Source organism: Pristiophorus japonicus, chromosome 6, assembly GCF_044704955.1.
Source record: "Pristiophorus japonicus isolate sPriJap1 chromosome 6, sPriJap1.hap1, whole genome shotgun sequence".
In the NCBI taxonomy this organism is placed as follows: domain Eukaryota; kingdom Metazoa; phylum Chordata; class Chondrichthyes; family Pristiophoridae; genus Pristiophorus; species Pristiophorus japonicus.
This window is the reverse complement of record NC_091982.1, coordinates 17,808,711-17,818,336: the sequence shown is the minus strand read 5'-3', so window position 1 is coordinate 17,818,336 and position 9,626 is coordinate 17,808,711.

Below are 9,626 nucleotides of genomic sequence, written 5' to 3'. Positions count from 1 at the left end.
TACAGGAACTGTACAGTTTTAGTGAGAAACGCTTACCTTGCTGAGCAAGCAACAGCTCCCTACAGTTAGAGAATAATTCACTTGGTAAAGAAACAGGAATTCCACCCAGCGAGTAACTGCTGAACAAATATCTCTGGAGTTATGTGCGTTATTCTTACCCCGCTGAATGCATAATAATTCCACAGTTATACAGTAATTCTTACCCGGCTGAAAGAGTTGCAGTACAGTTATACCAAAACCAGGTGACCCAGATGTGAATTCTTAATCTATTGAATAAGCAGGAACTGTATGTGATTTCACATCAGATGCTTTGACTATTGCTCTCATAACATTTCTGAGAACTGATACAACTATTAGTAGAAGCCAGTTCAACCATTGAGATGTTTCAGAAACAGCCAGTGGTCAACATATCACATGATTTTGGACTGCATTTCAAGGTGATCTTTAAATCCATTCCAGCATGAAGTATCACTTGATGCCCCAGATACTATTAGAATTTATTGTATCTGATTTTCCTGAAAATGTAGTTCAACAAACAAGTGAATGTTTCATGTTTCTTACAATTTTGATTCTGTTTGATACTTTTTAAATGCTACAGAACAAAATACGACAGACATTTTTTTACTTTTTTTTGGAAATAATGTAAAACTTGTGAGAAACTGACTAGAGTCTAACAGAGACTGAAGACTGGATAAAGAAACCCTAGCTGTTCTCTTCCAATGAATAATGCAATGTTTTCTAGTACAGATACAAAATGATTTAAGTTTAATCACCTTTGGTTGGTCTATTACAGATTTCAGGTGTGGCCATATTTGGGGAGGTGTGTGGAATCAGTGGAGGTAATTTTGACTTTGGGCGATCGTGTAAAACAGGCAATAATCAGATCAGCCGCCCATTATATCTCTCCCGATTTTCATTTTCATTTCCATTGAAGTCAATTGGGAAAGATGTACATTGGGCGGCTGATCTGATATCGTCCATTTTACATTATCAGCAAAAGTCAAAATTAGCCCCAATATGTGTTCTATCAGATACTGTAGGTGAGGCAATATCACAAGACAAATATCAGAGGCCTAGCTTATTCATCCAGGAAAAAAAAAATACACCTTATCATATCCTCAGGCCATTCCAAAGCACTTCACAATCATTAACTTACTTATTTTTTAAGTATTGCCACTGTCATATTGGCAAATGTGGCAGCCAATTTGTGCACAGAAAAATCCCACAAACTGCAAATGCGATGAATGACGAGTTTAACTGTTTTTAATGAAGGGACATGAGGAACACTTCCTACTCCTCTCTTCAAAACGTGTCGATCTCTTATAACCACTTAAATTACCAGTAAAGGCAGACGGAGCCTTGAGTAAACATCTCATAGAAAGATGGCATATCCAACTAAACAACACTCCCCTGAAGATTAGCCTAGATGATGTGCTCTAGTCCATAATGGAGCTTTTGACTTAGAGGTGAGGGTTCTTCCACTGAGCCAAGCTAACACTAGTTTTCCATCATGTCATCAGTTGGATCTTGACTGAACCTAAGGTTTTCATTTCCACTTCACTATCTAAAAGATAATTCCAAATGTTAACTGCATGACCACATTCTCTGCATGAACACATTCCTCCAGACATTAGTCTTTCATTATTTTTATCTTATGACCCCCTTGTTTGAATACCGTGGTTTGTCTTAAGCTAGTACTTTGAATTTACTGTAGCTATATCATTTAATATTTTATGTACCTCTATCATCAGTAATGTTGTAAATTCTTAATATAGTGGCATTCTTTCCTTGCCTCCTAGTGTCGTGACACAACAGAGTGAGCTGACTAATATTTGAAGCCCAAAATTAATAGAAAGAAAAGAAAAACTTGCATTTATATAAAGCCTTTCACGACCACCGGACATCTCAAAGTGCTTTAAAGCCAATGAAGTACTTTTGGAGTGTAGTCACTGTTGTAATGTTGGAAAACACAGCAGCCAATTTGTGCACAGCAAGGTCCCACAAATAGCAATGTGATAATGACCAGATAATCTGCTTTTGTTATGTTGATTGAGGGATAAATATTGGCCAGCACACTGGGGATAACTCCCCTGTTCTTCTTCGAAATAGTGTCATGGGATCTTTTACATAAGAACATAAGAAATACGAGCAAGTGTAGGCTATTTGGCCCCTTGAGCCTGCTCCGCCATTCAATAAGATCATGGCTGATCTGATCATGGGCTCAGCACTTCCCTGCCTGCTCCCCATAACCCTTTACTCCCTTATCGCTCAAAAATCTGTCTATCTCTGCCTTAAATATATTCAATGACCCAGCCTCCACAGCTCTCTGGGGCAGAGAATTCCACAGATTTACAACCCTCTGAGAGAAGAAATTACTCCTCATCTCAGTTTAAACAGGCAAACGCTTATTCTAAAACTATGCCCCCTAGTTTAAGATTCCATGAGTGGAAATATCCTCTCTGCATCCACCTTGTCGAGCCCGCTCATTATCTTATGTGACTCAATAAGATCACCTCTCATTCTTCTGAACTCCAATGAGTACAGGCTCAACCTGCTAACCTTTCTTCATATGTCAACCCTTTCATCTCAGGAATCAACCGAGTGAATCTTCTCTGTGCTGCCTCCAGTGCAAGTATATCCCTCCTTAAATACGGACCCCAAAACTATAGCAGTACTCCAGGTGTGGCCTCACCAATACCCTGTACAGTTGTAGCAGGACTTCTCTGCTTTTATACTCCATCCCCTTTGCAATAAAGGCCAACATTCCATTTGCCTTTCTAATTACTTGCTGTACTGCCTACTAACTTTGTGTTTTTCATGCACAAGGACCCCCAGGTCCCTCTGTACTGCAGCATTTTGTAATTTTGCTGCACTTAAATAATAATGTTTTATTTTTTCTGCCAAAGTGGACAACCTCACACTTTCCCACATTATACTCCATCTGCCAAATTTTTGCACACTTAGCCTATCCATATCCCTTTGCAGATTTTTTGTGTCCTCCTCACAACTTGGCTTTCCCACCCATCTTTGTATCATCAGCAAACTTAGCTACATTATATTTGGTCCCTTCATCAAAATCATAATATAGATTGTAAATAATTGAAGCCCCAGCATAGATCCCTGTGGCACCCTACTAGTTACTGTTTGCCAACCGGAAAATGACCCGTTTATCCCAACTCTTGTGTTTTCAGTTAGTTAGCCAATCCTCTATTTATGCTAATATATTATGCTGAGACACTGCAGGGTGACTTGGACAGGTTAGGTGAGTGGGCAAATGCATGGCAGATGCAGTATAATGTAGATAAATGTGAGTTATCCGCTTTGGTGGCAAAAACAGGAAGGCAGAATATTATCTGAATGTCAGAAGATTAGGAAAAGGGGAGGTGCAAAGAGACCTGGGTGTCATGGTACATCCGTCATTGAAAGTTGGCATGCAGGTACAGCAGGCGGTGAAGAAGGCAAATGGCATGTTGGGCTTCATAGCGAGAAGATTTGAGTATAGGAACAGGGAGGTCTTACTGCAGTTGTACAGGGCCTTGGTGAGGCCATACCTTGAATATTGTGTACAGTTTTGGTCTCCTAATTTGAGGAAGGACATTCTTGCTATTGAGGGAGTGCAGTGAAGGGTCACCAGACTGATTCCCGGGATGGCAGGACTGACATATGAAGAAAGACTATCGACTAGGCTTATAGTCACTGGAATTTAGAAGAATGAGAGGGGATCTCATTGAAACATATAAAATTCTGACGGGATTTGACAGGTTGGATGCAGGAAGAATGTTCCCGATGTTGGGGAAGTCCAGAACCAGTGGTCACAGTCTAAGAATAAGAGGTGAGCCATTTAGGACCGAGATGAGGAGAAACTTCTTCACCCAGAGAATTGTGAACCTGTGGAATTCTATACCACAGAAAATTGTTGAGGCCAGTTCGTTAGATATATTCAAAAGGGAGTTAGATGTGACCCTTACAGCTAAAAGGATCAAGGGGTATGGAGAGAAAGCAGGAATGGGGTACTGAAGTTACATGATCAGCCATGATCATATTGAATGGCGTTGCAGGCTCGAAGGGCCGAATGGCATTCTTCAGTACCTATTCTCTATGTTTCTACCCCCAACCCCGTGAACTTTCATCTTGTACAGTAACCTTTTATATGGCACCTTGTGCTACCATTCACAGCTCTAGACCCATCTTTTGTTTTTTTTTACTACTCAAATGACCATCCCCTTTTGCTTTGCACCATCATCCCTTTTGTCAATTAATCTCTTGTCTTCCACCTTTTCACAGCCCTTCCCTTTTGTTCTTTCTTACCCTCCCCACCATTCTCTGCCTCTGTACTTGCTTAAAACCTGTAATGTCTCTAACTTTTCTACATAGGATATACGGCACAGAAACAGGCCATTTGGCCCAACTAGTCCATGCCAGACTGATGAAAGATCATTGGCCTGAAACGTTAACTTTCTCCACAGATGCTGCCTGGCCTGCTGAGTATTTCATGCATTTTTAAAAATTTCACATTTGCAGCATCCACAGTATTTTGCTTATGTCTTTTTAAAATTTGTTTGACATCTAGAAATGTTAGTTACTGAGGAAAAATTGGATGAAAATTTCTCAGAAGCATTGAGTCATTTGATTGGTTCAACAGCCATGGCAAAATGTTTACATATGTAGACAGGGTGCTAAACGTTTGCTGGCATAAACAACATTGCAGGAAGTAACACTTGCAGACAGGAAGTGCATGCCATATGCAAGAGTTTTAATAATGAAGATATTAGGAGACAGAAATATGAGCAAGAAAGAAATTTAGAATATAGAATTCTCAAGACACACACCACACATGCGTTGTATGCTCCATTTGGGGTGAAATCTGATGGAATCATGGATTCCTAGCCTGACCTAAAGAAATGCTGCTGCACTCTCTCTTAGACAACAGAACTAAAAGGTCCCCACGCATGACAATGAAGAAAATAAATACTGTAATCAGCATTCTATGATCACACAAATCTAAATGTATGGAGAATCAGATGCAACTGGGGCAAGTTTTGTGTCATTACCACCTCATATACACCAACTCATGAACATAATGGCACCCTGTATCACTGGGTCGCCATCCATTTTGCATGACACATTAGCAGTGGGCCAGAAGGTGGCCGCAGGTAGCTCCTGCCTGAAACAAGTGGGAGCTTCCCAATACAACACGGAAGCAATGTAATTACTCCTTCCATGTCATTTCCTGGCCACCATATTGGGTCAGTTGCAGAGCAACTCCTGCCTATATATAATTGATGGCAAGGGTTGCTAGGTGATGAGCTCTATGTGACAATAGGTTTAAGGCTCTCGCAAAAAAAGATTCATTCAACACTTATAAGGCTATTTCTTCACTGTTTTTCTTTCTTTTCCCCTGCTGGCCCTTGGGGTTTTCGTGAGATTTCATGCCACTTGGTGTAATTTGGTTCTTTAGCCCAGCATTATTATTGATACCAAGGTCAGGCATTTTCTGTTTTTAGTTCAGATTCCATCATCTGCAGTGTTTTGCTTTTTGTATTATTGACACCAATGGTTTTCACAATGGAAATCTCCCATCTGACAGGTTTGGAAAAAGCAAAGGATCAATGACGGGATACCAGGCAGGTTAGGCTGCACGGTGCTCTATGCCCACCTGCCAGGACCCACACAGCATCATTTGCCAACTGAGATGACCAAGTGTCTCTGGCAACTAGTGCAAGCAGAGTCTAATGGCTGAGACAGCAGACCTAAAGGCACCAGTGAGATATGAGAATGCTTGCTTAACTTGCAATGCTGGATGGTTTTTCAGAAGTGCTCAAATCATAGTACATCTTGCATTTAATGGTACTGGTTAAAATATATGGCAGTGATCATTAGCCAGCAAATCCTCATTGGCCAGCAAATCCTCATTGGCCATACCTGCAAAGATGGCACACTATATTTACAGGGATCACTGCACCTAACTGGCAACCTGCTTTCAAGAGAACTGGATCAGCAGAGAACTAGATGCAGAGCTATGTCATCTGGTACAGGGACATTGCAGTTGGACAGCCAGTGACACTACCAGCTTGCTGCAAACTCACTCTTGCCTCCATGTGCTTCTCGGCATTCTGCAGCATCGGGATAATGCTATGGAGTGACACAGAGGAAAAACTGACACACAATTATCGCATGCAGCACCACCTCCATTTCAGCAGCCATCAGTTTCAGTAAATAGCCTATCGCGTGCACTGGGATGGGGTATGCTTTAAAAAAACTAATCAGAATTCATCAATCATTTAACTGTGAACTGAACTAAATATAGCATATAATTCGGAAGTCAAACGCAAAGCATTAAATAAAGAACCACAGCGGAGCACGAATGCCCCATGGAGCAGTGAGACAAAGATGCATGGCCACGACTCTTCTCCCTCCCACACCCTGATCCAACCCATTTCATTATAGAGAGGCACATTAAAAATGTTCAGGCACAGTTCTACACCGAAGGAGCAGAGGTGAGACAATGTATATCTAGTTATGAGGCTTCAAAAGCGTGCTTGTAACTTTTACAATTTAAAAAAAAACATCCCAATGTGCTGTACAGTAGTAGTGGACACCAAGTAGGAAGTAGCAGAAAAAGTTAGCTTAGATAACCAAAAACATGGTCAAAGGTCAATTTTGAACGAGAGGGGAAGTAGCAAGAGGTTTAGAGAAATATTTGTAGAGTGCAATGGCTTGCTGGCTGAAAGCTCTTCCATCACTGGTGAAGCACACCCAAGTGTTGGAACACAAACTAAGCCAGAATTGAAGATGATGATGAATTTACCTTTATAGACAAAACTCTGGGATATGTATTAATTAGTAAGAAAACTAAACTAATTACATTTGAAATCTATTATTTTTTGTGCTCTGGGGTATTTGAAGTACCAAAATAAGCAGGGGGGGGGGCGAAGAGGGGAAAATTCCAGTCGGAGGCTTTCTTCGGACGAACGCCTCAGACCCAAAAAATTTTTGCGAAAATACTTAGTGGTCACGGAGGCGCTTTTAATTCCAGTTGGAGGCCTTCATTTGATGCGCAACATACGGGGAGATGCCTTCCCTGTACGTACGAAAATGCTGGAGGCACGTGAGCCTGGACCACCAATCACTGTCTAGTATTCTCTGATAATAATGGGAACTCTGTTTTTACAAGTTTCCATTACTATCAATGAGAAAACCTTCCTAAAACAAGAAACGCAACATAATAAAAAAAATTTTAAACTTTCATTTAAAATTAATTGAAATTAAAGTTAAATATTTTAGAAAACACATTTTGGGGATTTTTAAAATTTTGTGTTAATAGGTTTTAAAATAAACTTAATTTAATGGACAGGGTTTTTAAAAATAAAAAATGTATGATTAAATTTAATCTTTATATGTTTTAAAACTCTTACGCTGGTAAAAGTAAGCTATAAGCCTGCTTTTACCAGGCGTAAAAGTTTGAAGGACATTCGCTGAGCAAGAGATGGGCAAATAGCCCAGTCTCTCCCGCACGAATGTCCTTCTCCCGGGGATATGGAGGATCTGTCAAAAGAAATCTTGACAGATCGGAAAAGCCAGTTTTCGGCACATGCGCATTGTGCCCTGAAAACCGGCTTTTGTGAGACCTCTGTGCGCACTTCGTACGGACCCGATGAGGCCGGAATTTTAGGCACAAGTTTGTCATAGACAGTGTCTGTCATGTATCAGCCTACATAATCATCAATGCACCCATTTACCATGAACTTGTGCCTGCTTCATCCTAGAGTACAAGGGACACATTACTATTTTAAATACAGACACTGAACTGTACTCTACAGCCAGCCTGCATAATCCAGGCATGAGTTTGAAAATCAACTCCTGCATAGACCTAATGGAAAGGAAAAGTAATGCTACGGGGGTATTGGGTGGTGCAGTGCTTCGGACACCTTTCACCTTTGGCTCGCAGTTCAAATCTTGCTCAGTCAGTTTAACATTGGTGGTGGGGAAGCTTGTAGAAACAATAATCCGGGAGAAAAATTGTCACTTGGATAAGTATGGACTAATAAAGGAAAGCCAGCACAAATGTGTTAAGGGCAAGTTGAGTTTGACAAACTTTTGAGTTTTTTGATGAGGTTACAGAGAGGGTGGATGAGGACAGTGCGACTGAGGTTATGAATATGGACTTCCAAAAGGCGTTTTGATAAAGTACCACATAATAGGCTTGTTAGTAAAATTGAAGCCAATGGGAGAAAAGTGGCATCGCAGCATGGATGCAAAATTATCTAAGGGATAGAAAACAGTTGTGGTGAATGGCTGTTTTTTGGACTGGAGAGAGGTATACAGTGGTGTTCAGGTTTCAGTACTAGGACCACTGCTGTTTTTGATGTACATTAATGACTTGGACTTTGGGGGGGGGGGGGGGGTTATAAGGCACAATTTTGAAATTTGCAGATGATACGAAACTTGCCAGGGTAGTAAACAGTGAGGAAGATAGCAATATACATCAAGAGGACATAGACAGGCTGGTGAAATGGACGGACACATGGCCGATAAAATAGTAGAATCATAGAATGGTCACAGCACAGGAGGAGGCCATTTGGCCCATGCCAAATCTCTGCAGAAATGTGAGGTAATACATTTAGGTAGGAAGAATGAGGAAGTGCAATTTTAAAGGGAGTGCAAAAATAGAGAGACTCGAGGGTGTTTGTGCACAAATCTTTGAAGGTGGCAGGACAGGTTAACAATGCAATAGAACATATGGGATCCTGGGCTTTATAAATAGGGGCATCGAGTACAAAAGCCAGGAAGTTATGCTAAACCTATATAAAACACTAGTTTGGCCCCAACTGGAATAATGTGTTCAATTCTGGGCTCCACACTTAGGAAAGACGTGTAAGTCTTTGAAAGGGTAAAGAGATTTGCTAGAATGGTTCCAGGAATGAGAGATTACAGGTATGTGGATAGACTCGAGAAGCTGGGGTTGTTCTCCTTCAGAGAAGGGCAAGAGGAGATTTGATAGGGGTTTAAAATCATGAAGGGTTTAGATAGACTAAATAAAGAACTGCGTCCAATAACTGAAGGGTCAATAACGAGGGGCCACAGATTTAAGGTGATTGGCAAAAGAATCAGAGGCAACATTAGGAAAAACTTTTTAATGCAGTGATTAAGATTTGGAATGCACTACCTGATAGGGTAGAGGATACAGATTCAATAGCAACTTTCAAAAGGAAATTGGATAAACACTTGAAGGGATATGGGGAAAGAGCTAGGGAGTGGGACTAACTGGATTGCTCTTCGAAAGAGCCGGCGCAGACTCGAATGGCCTCCTTCTTTGCTGCACTATTTCATGATTCTGTCCATTGGCTGCAACAGTCCCACGTTAGTGAAACTGGACAGACGTTACTCAGTTCCTATTGGGTATAGGGTCACAGCATAAAAATTGCACTACCTGGCCATCTCACATAAAGACCAGAAGATGTGGGAAATGAAAAAAGTTCACACCGGTGCAGTACGGTTTACACCGAGTTCACAGCTGAGGTTTTACTCTCCATCTATACCTGACCTGAGAATTTTTAATCCTGACACTGAGTGCCTGAAATAGAAAATACTGCTTTCTTCCAGCAATGAAGAACAAAGATTTTACG